We start from the raw sequence: 12,016 nt of genomic DNA, 5'->3' as shown, positions 1-12,016 counted from the left end.
TGTGCTGAGCATGGAGCCTGTCCTGCTGCTCCAGCCCTCTCAGGCTCTGCAGAGCTCTGCTGGGCTTTAAAGCCTCTGCTGAGTGCACAGAGAAACTCAGCCCAGTGCAGGACTCTGTGACAAAGCCAAACCACAGGGTTAGTTAGGAAATCTTCAGGAATAAAGCAAGAACCTCCTGGAGAAAGGGGCCCAGACCTGTTTCAGCACTTCCCAAGGCAGCCCAGAACATTTGTGTCAAGGGTGATGTATGCCTGGCAGGCAGCCTGGGGCTTTTTGTGTTAAAATACATTGAAAACAGCGCTTCAAACAATCACCTGGGGATGTGCTGCACTTTATGCCACAACACAACACTGCACACACCACAGGTATCTCAAACCTTGGCAGCAGCAAACCCAGAGCCTCAGCAGAGGCTCCTTTGAGAGGATGCAGGTGGGGATTGGGCAGTTTGCTGCCCCAGCACTGCTGGTGCCATCCTTCCAGCTGTTACTGGGCTTGGCTCATGCATGGACATTTGTGCATTTATGGGCACACAGCACATCAGCTTCACACAATGAACAAATACTGCAGTTCCAGTTTGGAAAGTAGGGGTTTTTCCAAACTGTGAAAGGTAACTTTTCCCAAGCCTAAGAAATAATGATAATAAATTACAACAGCAGAAGTGGAGTCTAACCTTCAATCCATGCTCTCCATACACTGCAGTGCTTTATGACTTACAAAACCTGGAAGAACTGGCAGTGCAGCAGCAAAGACCCTGGGTACACGCTCTCTAATCACATTAGGCACTATCCCACAGCACTGGGATTTAAATTTCAAATTGCTGTGACATGGAATGGGACAGAAAGACACTTATGTAAGCTCCATGGGCTGGCCTGGGCAGGAGGAAATACAAACTGCAGCTGTCAGGCAGCAGAGCAGGTACAGCACCCGCTGCCTTTGTGGGGAGGGGATGGAGAAATCCCTTAAACAACTCTGCCTTTGCTCCCCATCCCTTCAGGCCAGCCCTGAGTGTGCTAGTGTTGAAGATTGCAATGCAGGATGTTTTCCATTCCCATCTCTATGGCTGGTTACCTTTGCCAAGTGGGCAGTTTGCCTTATCTCTCTCTTGGAGTGACCTCATTCACACCTGCCTGGGAGGGGACATTGCTGATAACAGCTACTGAATGTCCCTGCATGGCTGATAAGAACTGTAACATCCCATTGGGAGATGGGAGCCCAGAGGGAGGAGCCAAGCATTCCTACCCAGATAGAATCCTGAGGTTTTTGAGACACCAGCACGGCTTCTGCACGGGATTCCCCAGAGGAACAGCAGCTGCCTCTCCTTCCCCTGGATCTTCAGAGGCAGAATCCATCCTTCTCTACAGGACCCCCTTGCTCCAACAGAACCACCCCTGACACTGCAGGAGGACTGCAGCCACAATTCCAATTGAACTGCTGCCAACAGCCTGACCCACAGGGTGTCAGGCTGGGTTCTGACTCTGGCAGTGTTGTTCTAGTGCACTGCATTGTTTATTTTATCCTTTTATTTTTTTTCTTTTCCCTATTAAAGAACTGTTATTTCCTGCTGCCATATTTTTGCCTGAGAGCCCCTTAATTTAAAATTTACAGCAATTTGGAGGGGTGGGGAGGGTTTACATTCTCCATTTCAAGGGAGGCTCCTGCCTTCCTTAGCAGACTCCTGTCTCTCCAAACCAAGAGCGCTAGGAAGGGCACAGCAGCTTCCCACCACATTCCTCAGGGCACAAAAGAGCTTCCTTGACTTCAGTTACTAGGGCTGCTGAGCCAAGGGCTGCAAGGATCTGCAGCAGGATCCCAGCTGGGCAGGAATGGCCTGGGAGAGCCAAGCTCACATAGCAGCCCAGGGCATGGGCACTGCCAGGGAAACTGCCACAAAGGCAGGGCCACTGCACAAAAGCAGTTTTTTCTCTCTCCTGGACTGCACACAAGTGGATTGGAGGAGTTGAGCTCATTAAAAGCGAACAGCAAGATTGCTGTCATCTTTCACAGGTTCTCTACCTTGTGGCAGCAAAAGGCAGGGAAATCTCTATTTGTGCATGACCAAAACCAACAAAATCTCTATCTATTTGTGCATGACCAGCTGTGCAAACATTTCTGCTCAGGGTGAGCCAGGAAGGGGGGCAGTAGAAGGAAATGCATCAGATGCACTCTCCAGACTGTGGTGCCTAAAGTAGGAGGTGAAAACTGATTTTTGACATGTCTATATGAATGTTAGCACTGAGAAAAGCAGAATTGTCCATTTTGGATGCCTGAAACTTCTGAAGAGCAGGGATCCAGTGGTCACTTCTGGAAATACCAGCTCACTGGTTTCAAAGTCACCTGTACAACATCACCTCACCAAACCCCAAAGAGTACAAATCTGTGAAATAACCAGAACTGCAGAGTTAAACCTGGGGAAACCTTCTCTCTTCTGGCACAGCTTTTTAATCCAGCTGTGCTGACAGAAAAGGCACCAGAACCTCAGAACCAGATCCCAGTACACATCTGGACCCCAAGCCCTGCAGAAAGGAGCCCAACAGGGCAGGTCAGGGCTTGGCTCGAGGGAGGGCTCAGTGCCACAGGCAAAAATGCTGCTGATTGGTGGCCAAATATTCACCAGGAGAAGGCACTGCCATGGTTAAACAGCAGAGAAAGCTCTTCTCAATTATTTCCATACTGATCAAAGCCCCAACAGTTCCAAGGCATCTTTGCCCTTCTCTACCCAGGACACACTAAAAGCAGGGAAGGCTCCAGTCTGAGGCAGATGTCACAGCCCAGAAAGGAGGTATTGGAACAACTTGGACAAGCTTTGCCATCCAGTATCAATTCTAACCTGTTCTACTGCCTGCTGCTTCTGCTCAGGTTCCAGGGTAATTCACTGCTTCATTTATTTTATGTGATCGAGCAAGTCTACACCTAGTCCAAGCAGGATGGCAGATCCAAGCTAAATCCAGCAAATATTTTCATTTAAAACAAATTTTGCATGGATGTGGAGAGTCCACTCCCATCTGAGTCCTAAATCCCCCAAAGAGCATCTTCACCTGGTCCTAAATCCCCCAAAGAGCATCTCCAGCAGCAGCCAGAGGAGCCAAAGGGAGCCCCAGATGGGAGGTCAGGGTTGGAAGATGAGGTGGAGCCAATTCAGGGGCCCTTGGCAGCAGCTGGAGGCTCTGTCTGCACAGCTGGGGCAGATCCAGCTGTGGGGCAGATCCAGCTGTGGGGGAAGATCCAGCTGTGGGGCTGCCAGAGCCAGCTCTGAGGGGACAATTCCTGAGGCAATTCCTGCTGTGGGCAGCCTCAGGCCAGAGGAGCCAGGCAGGAGGGAAGTTGAGACTTTGAGCACCAACTTTTCCAAGGCAGGAGCCACTGGAGTGGGGAGACAGAGTTGGGGTCAACCAATGGGTGGGACAAAGCTGGGAAGGAGCAGCAGAAGAGGCCAATGGATTTCCCTGTGTCCCTCTGTCCAAGACAGGAAGGTGTTGGGAGGTGACAGAACTGTCATGGACTCACTGAGGTTGGAAAAGCCCTGGGAGATCCTCACACCCACCCCTGACCAACGCAGCCCTGCCAAGCCCACCGTGCACCTCTGTCCCCACATCTGCACATCTCTTAAATCCCTTCAGGGCAGGTGGCTCAGACACTTTCCTGGGCAGCCTCTTCCAGTGCATGGCAACCTTTCTGGTTATGAAATTTTCCCAAATCTCCAATCTAAATCTGCCCTGGAGCAACTTGGGGCCATTTTCCTCCTCCTGTCTCTGTTCCCAGCCCAACCCTCCTGGCTGTCCCCTCCTGTCAGGAGCTGTGCAGAGCCACAAGGGCCCCCCTGAGCCTCCTTTGCTCCAGGCTCAGCCCCTTCCCAGCTCCCTCAGCCCCTTCCCAGCTCCATTCCCTGCCCTGGACCCCTCCAGGTCCCTCTTGTGAGGGGCCCCAGACTGACCCCAGGGTTTGGGGTGGTGCCTCAGCAGGGCCAGCTCAGGGGACAATCCCTGCCCTGCTCCTGTGGCCTCACCATTCCTGCCCCAGCCCAGGTGCCCTTGGCCTCCTGCACATCTGGGCACCCCTGGGCACCCCTGGGTTCATGTCCAGCCATGTCCCCAGCACCCCCAGGTCCCTCCCTGCCAGACAATTTCTATTCAGGCTCTAAGACAGTCCATGAAAGCTCCTCTGCTTGCTCCCAGTTCCAGCCACCCCTAAGGAAACAAATTTCATCTCTGGCCACACAGCAGAGCCTGCATGTGAGGGAAAGAAAGAAAATAGTTTCCTAAAAATAGCCCCTCTTGCCTCTCCTTAAAGAGTAGCAGCCTTCCTATAGCACTTGTCTGGCTCTCATGGGATGCACAAATTGCCACAGAAATCCAAGGAAATCACAAGGATGTCACATTTAACTGTGCCTTGGAAACAGGCCCACCACCCCCAGGAAGGAAAAGCTTTGTCTTCCAATCTTGATGTTCAAGGAGAAAATAAAGATGAAACCCCAAAGCCACAAAACATCACCAGAAGTGTCCAAATTTCTGTGGTATGCAGGCATTCCTGAGGAGGCATCTGTGCTACTGAGAGCCCAAAGAACAGGGATTTATTCCTCAAATCCAGTTCAGTGAAGAGATTTATCATTTTCTGTAGCTCTCCTGGTACAACATTCCCTCTTAATGTAAAGATACAAAGGTCTAACCTGCAGAGAGAGCTTGTCTCTTACACAGTGCTGCTATCAAGGACATATCCTGGCTAGATCCTTAAATAAATATTAATCACTTAATCCTCAAAAAAACCCCCAAAGTTTCATATTTCTAAAGAATTTACTAGCAGATGTGTAGTTGTGCAATTATAATGGATTCTGTAATCAGTCTGGAAACAAAATGCTGTAATATTGAAGAAAAAAACACACTAAAATTAAAGAGAAGAGAAGGAAAAAGAAATGCAAGATGCAAAATCATGGGAAGTGCTGGCCACATAGCCCATAGCAAGGTTATTTCTGAAATACATTGGATTTTGTTCTTTTTGTTAACATCAGGGTCAGGATCCAGCAAAACACACTTGAAGCACAAGTGCAAAATTAACCTGACAATCCTGGGAGTCTGCATGAGGCCCATTGCAAAATCTACAATATTTTCCTGCAAGCATGGAGTGATGTGTAAGATTTGTTGTAAGATTTTTGTTTAAAATAGATGATAGATGCTGGAAGGAGAAGCTTTTTCCACTCATCGTGGAATGAAATCAAAACTAACTGATAACCAGTCCCTGGCAAAGATTTTACAGTGATCAACACCAATTCCTAATCCATCCCTGTAGCTCTAACAAGGCTGGGGGTGGTCACAAACTATTCTGAGTATTTTTCCTCAGCCCACATTAGCACCATCTGCTCCTACTACTTCATATTTACACACCACAACATTTTGGGCCCAACTTCAGAGAGATTTCCAGCAATTTACAACAGAACCAAATGGCTCTGGGGTACCTGCTTGCTTTGGTGATTCCCACCTTCTGGAATGGTGTTTCCTTTGCTGTTTGCACTGTTGTCTTTGTCACAATTTCCATTTTTAGCTTCTAGACTGATTAAATATAATAAATAAATAGAAATAAGTGTAATAAAAGTTAGTAAGTATAATGAAATAGAATAATCACCATCTACTGCAACCACAGATTCACTTCTAGCTCCCACACAGTAAATAGGATGTGCTTTAGGAAAGCAAGGACAGCATTCCCATATTTATTTGGACTCCTGGTTGTACTCCCATCCCTCTGAAGTTTAATGGAGCAGGGTGATAATACAAGTTACTGCTGCATAAAATGGGTTTGCTCATTGTTCTTTACATAGATTGGGTGTCATTCTTTAGCCCTAGTTGGTGTTGATTGTTGTTGTGCAGACTCCAAGGCCTTCCCTGAGAGCCCACACTGGTTTGCAGGGTAGAAAATACAAAACAAAGAGGCTCAAAAAATGACAAAACTGGTGCCTAGAAAATGCAACATCTGGGAATGAGGGAGAGGCTCAACAAAGGACACAAGTGGTGCCAGTCAGCATTGGGGTGGATGCTCCAACAGGTTCCATTATCCCTCTGCTGACACCCAGGAAATAACCCAACATTGCTGGTCCATGCTGGCCACAGAAACAAAGCCAAATTCAGTGGGAAAATGGATTTACTGCCCTGTGCTGAACTGCAGAAATTAAAGATCCTCACCCACACCACAGGTACCCCCAGTCACAAGATTTGCTTCCCTTCTCCCATCCCCTTGCCTGGGAGGAGATGAGGCTGATGAGGAGCCCACCCACCCCTTTCTCCTGCTGTTCTGCACCTTTTTTTTTGTCCTTTTTGGAGTTTGTGCCCGGGGGAGCTGCAGTGGGCAGGAGTTGGGCAGTTGTGACTTCCTGCCTCGGGGGCATTGAGCTCCTGGGGCCCAGGGAGCTGCACAAAGCCCGTCCTTGGAGCCACACCAATGCAGGAAGCCAGCCCAGAAAAAGGGAGCAGCAAGTGCTCACAAAGGCAAAGTCATTTGCCCAAGCAGGAGGCTGGAGCAGAATTTAGAGCAGAGTTTCTTTGCGTGCCAGTGCAATCCCTTAACCTTCAATAATAACGCTGCTACACTCTCCTCACGGCCTCTTTTCATCTCCAGCATGTACAAATGGCTAAATATGAAAGACTTTTTGCCTCCTGGAAGCAAATAAAGGCAAATAAAAGCACATAAAAGCTCCAGCAAGGATCACAGTCTCTGGGGAAAAAAATAAAAAAAATCTCAGTGTAAGTAATTGAGGGTTATGGTGTTTGTGAGGCCTCCAGGATGAGGTGAGAGATGAGAATCTGACTCCATGTTCTCAGAAGGCTGATATATTATTATATTATTATATTATATTATTATATTATATTATATTATAATATTATATTATACTATATTATATTATGCTGTACTAAAACTATACTAAAGAAAGAGAAGGATACAGACAGAAGGCTTAACAAGAATGAATAATGAAAAGACTCCTGACTCCTCGGAGTCTGACACAGCTGGCAGTGATTGGTCATTAATTAAAAACAATTCACATGTTTGGATAAACAATCTCCAGACCACATTCTAGAGCAGCAAAATATGGAGAAGCTGAGGCTTCTCATCTTCCCAGGAGAAGAAATCCTGGCAGAGGGATTTTTCAGAAAATGTGACAGTGACAGAGGGTGGTGTTTGTTATTTAATTTTTTACCAATCCCTAAGCTCTGTGCCATTTCTCCTCCCAAAGAAGAGAATGCCCTGAGGTGCCAGAGCCAAATTTGCTGTCAGGCAGAGTTCCATGAGGGAAAAGAGATGGAGAAGGTGGTGCTGCTGCCCTGAATCTGCTCTGCCAGTGCCTAAATCTGCCAGAGCCAGCCCTGGGCACTCTGCAGTGATGTTGGGACCCAGGACATCCCTCTGGCTGCCCTGGAGGACTCCAGAGCCTGGCAGGGGGCTCAGAGACCTTGGCATGGAGTTAAAAACACCTGTGCCTTTGATTTTAGTCCATGGAAACAATTCCCAGCTTTGTGTGAAGAGTTACAAGGCACAAGAGTTTGAGTAGAATGATAGTGAATTTATCACAGGGTGAAAATGTTGAATTTTGGGGGTTTAGAATGGGGGTTCAAGAGGCAAGATGGAGGAATCTGGGTGTGTCCTGTCCTTCCTCTTCTTGTCCTCCATCTTCTGCTGTCATGGTGGCACTTCTGGATTGGTTTAGGGCAGAGACAGACTGTCTCACATAGGTGATGGGTATTGGAAAATTATTGTAAATAAAGTACACGTGGTTATTAGTATAAAAAGCCAACACCAGCCCAAGGGTGGTGGTCACTGTGCCTCAACCCAAGCTGCTGGACAGATCTCAGCAGGTCAGAGAAAGAATGGAATGGAAAAGGAAAATAAACAGCCTTGAGAAGCAGAACCAGTGAATCTCAACTTCTCCTTTGGTTGTGGGGCTGGGAACAAAGAGATTTTCTGACACCTCAGGAGCCAACACAGGCACAGAATCCCGACAGCACCAGGGCTCAGCCGTGGCTTTGGAAGCCTGTGAGAACCAACACACTGCCCAAATTATTTGGAGGTGCCACATCCCCAAAGTAAAACATTTCCTTTGGTGAAAACACGATGTGAAAACAGATATCCAACACTCTGCCTGCCTTCTGTATGAGCTGCTCAGGCCCCCGGGGTTTGGGTTTGTTTGGAGGCTGGAGGCAGCTCCCATCTGTTACTGTGCCATTTTTTGAGTGTTATTGTTTTGGGTGAGAGTAGGTGGAACCACATGTCAGAATGCAGCAGAAGGAACATCACTGCAGCCTGAATTTCTCATATTTAAAGGAAACACTGACTATTGATCAGCAGCCTGTGAATGACTCCTGCTTTCTGTCAGCCCCCATGCCACACACAAGAGCCCAGTGTTGATGGGGAGCAGCAGCCAAGGCAACACTGAATGCTTTCACCAAGATTCCAAGGCCAAAATCCACTGAATCTGACCCAAACACCCAGATTTGCACCAAATGCTTGGTGCTCCTCAGCCTCTGATTTCCCACATAGCTCCCAGTGCCCAATCAGGCCAAATTTAGACCAGACACTGTCTTAAAATGGGTCTCCAATCTGAAAAGGCTGCTGGCTCCTCAGGGCACCTTCACCATTGTGGGGGTGAGGAGGAGAGAGAGAAATAAAGTTTTAACAGTGTTCAAAATTCTCCTCATTAGATTTTAAAAAAATATCACCCAGGTTTCAATTTCATGCTTAAGAATGAAGCCACAAGGAGAAGAAAAATAATTTCTGTAAAGTGATGCTGGAGAAAAATTAGAGCTTTGAAGATCACTTCAAACTCAAGTAGAGCTTCAAAATCATCAATAAAACCAACAGAATTTGGGCCGCAAAAATGCAACATTTTTGTTCTGGATGCTCTCCCTTGTGCTTCTCCTGCCACCTCCAGTGAGTGCTTCAGATTTTGGGGATATTTGAGTTTCTCTTAAACCTGAAAACACTGCCTGGAAGTGCCAGGGCCGAGTTATTGTTCAGGGGATGACATCTTGGCACATCTGAGATGAGATTTTGTCTGTGTGACTGGGCAAGTCACTTTGGGTGACATCCAGAGGGGGAAGCTGTCTGCAGCTCCCAGAGCCACCCAGCAGGCAGGATCCACAGAGCTCCAGCATCAGAGTGAGGGCTGGAAACACATTCTGACAAACAGAACCACATTATTCCCCTTTTTTAGAGGCTGGCTGTGCCACCTTCGTGCAAGTCGAGCTTCTTTCAGTTTCCATCATTTTGTTGGAATTTTGTTGGAATTTATTTTTATTTTATTTTTCCTCCCCCCCAACTCCCACAAAACTCCTTGTCCAATTTTAGCCCAGCTCAAGGCCTGCACTTCCCCAAGCCTGGAGGAGAGGAGGCAGCTCTGGCAGATGCTGTTTCCTGGTTTACAAAGCCTCTCACTGGCAACAGCAGCTGCCAGCACTGCTCATCCAAAGGATTCTAATTTTGGGGCTTCCTCTACGTTTTAGCTCGTGGCTTCTTTGAAACAGCCCTGTTTTCTGCATAAGAAAAGACTTCACATTTGTGATTCTTACATGCAGTTATCATACAGAGCAAAGCAAACGAAAAAAGGCTGCAGGCACATGCACATGTTAATGCAGTTAAGACCCTTGGCAGGAGAAATTGCAAAAATCAGACCATTTTGGAGGGGGTGCAGGAGAGAGAAGAAAAGCCCTGAATCTGAGGTTACCCTTTTCAGATATAGCTCCAAGCTAAAGCCACATTTTCTATCTGTTCTGTTTTCTTTGATCCTCAAACCTCAATCCAAACCTTCAGGTTTAAATGGGATTTCAGTCTGAAGTAAAAGCAGTTTAAATGGAAACAAGAAATTCTTTTGCCCCTCACCCCTCCTGTCAAATCAGGAATTTGAAGCTGCAATATTGAGGTACTTTGCAAATCTATAAAACTTTCTGCCTTGAAGTGATAAGGACAAACAATCAGGGCACTCACACTGAGGGTAGGAGATAAATAGAATAATTCGGGTTTTTTTTTTTTCAGTTGACAAAAAAAGGAAACATAAAAGCAATAAAAGTAAAAAGCCGAATAGAAATTCGAGCATTTTGCGAGGGGTCAGTGGATGAAAAGCAGTCCTTGCTGGTTTGGGCTGATGGCTCAATTGCATGACAATGCCAGTAGGGCAAGGCTTCACGCCTGTCCAGGAGGATTTCCAGCCTCCCTCAAGACAAGCACTGGGGTCAGGGTCTGTTCTGAACCCTTGGCATGGCTCTGAAGGGAGCACAAACGCGTTTGGGGGGATTTTGGAGCCCTGAGTCTCAGCCCTAATTCCCGGAACAACAACTCAGCAGCACCTCAGATCAACTTCCTGGAACTAATTGGCCTTTGGGAGATGCAAACCTGAATTCTCACGAGGCAGGAAGGCTCTGCTGGGCTTTGGGGCTCCACTTTGGCTTTGTAGGGTGGCGCTGAGGTCTGGCTGCAGCCCCTGCCCTCATTTCCCTGCAGCTCTCTGGAATGGCAAACCCTGGGTGAGGGGACTTGGGATCCCTTCCTGGAGGGGTCCTTTGCTCCAGGGCAGTCAGATATTTAATTAATTTATTTATTTAATATTTTATATAAAACTTATTTATTTATATATTTATTTATTCTTTTATTTATAGTTTTATTTATTTTATACATTCATTATATTTATTTCTATTTAATTTATAAGGTTAAAAGTGCACCTAGGTGGTTTTTACCTGACTGCACTGATGGTTTAAATAGGTTTATTTTGAATATATTGAAGTATCATACAAAGATTTTCACTGTGGAGGACATGCATTGAAAAACAACAGCAGAATTTTGGTTTTACCTGTCTGGAGCTTTCTAGCTGCAAAGAAGGTTTGAAGCTTTGCTGCTTTGGTCAAAATAAATCTATTGAACAATCTCCTCAGGCATGCCTTCAGTATCCACTAACAACTCTCCTTGCATATATTACATATTATAGTATATATTACAGTATTACATATTATAGTACATATTATAGTATATATACAGTATATTACAGTATATATTACAAATACCTGCCTCTCCCAGCAAGTCAGTAATTTCAAATATAAGACAAAATATCCACTTTGCTGGCTGCAGTGTAAACACAGAGTAACAATTTCCTGCCTCATGAAGGAATTGATTTGTGGGGTTTTTTTGTTTTGGTTTTTTTTTGTTGTTTGTTTGTTTGGTTTGGTTTTCTTTTTTGTTTTGTTTTTTTGGGGTTTTTTGTGGGTTATTTTACTTTATTTTATTTTATATTTTATTTTATATTTTATTTTATATTTTATTTTATATTTTATTTTATATTTTATTTAATATTTTATTTTATTTTATATTTTATTTTATATTTTATTTTATATTTTATTTTATTTTCAGCAAGCTTACCAGCAGCCCTCCATGCAGCAGCAGTGACATTGCTCAGAGCTGCCAACCCTCTGAAGGGTCAGGGAGCCCCACAACACCAAGTGCTGGCTCCTGCCGTGGCTCCAAGCCTGCTGCTCTTATCACACCCAGAGATAAGGCAGCAGCAGGGCTTCCAGGAGAACTCAGGACAATCTGGCAGCAAAGGTTCATTCTGAGAGCCACTGTCAGCATCTGGGACAATCTCCCCTTGGTCTGTGCTGCAGAAGAAGGGCTTGGAGCTCTGGAACTGCTCTGCCAGGGATGCTGAGGCCACACTGGAGCAGAATGAATTCCCTGGGATTTCAGGAGCCCAGAGCAGCAGGAGGAGGAGGATGAAAGCAGGTCCCAGCCAGAACAGGGCCCCTGGGTGAGTTCAGGGCCAGGTGAGCTCTGAGCAGAGCAGAGGTTCCTGGGGAGCCCTGCTGGGGACATGGCAAGTCCTGTCCAAAGTGTTAAATCCTCACTCTTTTACCCCCTGATCATCTCTGTTCTAAGGGGACTGCTGCTCATTCAAAGGCAGAAATTGAATTATTTACTCCCAGCCACTACAAAACACATTTTCCTTGATCTCTAGGGCATATTTTTCACTGTGATGCCTTAGGAGGCAAACACCTTCCTC

General features: G+C 46.3%; 1 protein-coding gene across 2 annotated transcripts in view; it reads right to left on the bottom strand.

Moving 5' to 3' along the window:
- The window catches only part of SLC6A1 (solute carrier family 6 member 1), a 73,170-nt gene that overhangs the window by 29,450 nt on the left and 31,704 nt on the right, over positions 1 to 12,016 (bottom strand). The window lies entirely within an intron of this gene.

This window comes from Agelaius tricolor, unplaced genomic scaffold, assembly GCF_023055355.1.
Source record: "Agelaius tricolor isolate 1412-34295 unplaced genomic scaffold, bAgeTri1.0.p SCAF_14, whole genome shotgun sequence".
In the NCBI taxonomy this organism is placed as follows: domain Eukaryota; kingdom Metazoa; phylum Chordata; class Aves; order Passeriformes; family Icteridae; genus Agelaius; species Agelaius tricolor.
Note: the sequence above shows the minus strand (reverse complement) of the source record. Positions and strands in the feature narration are given on the sequence as shown.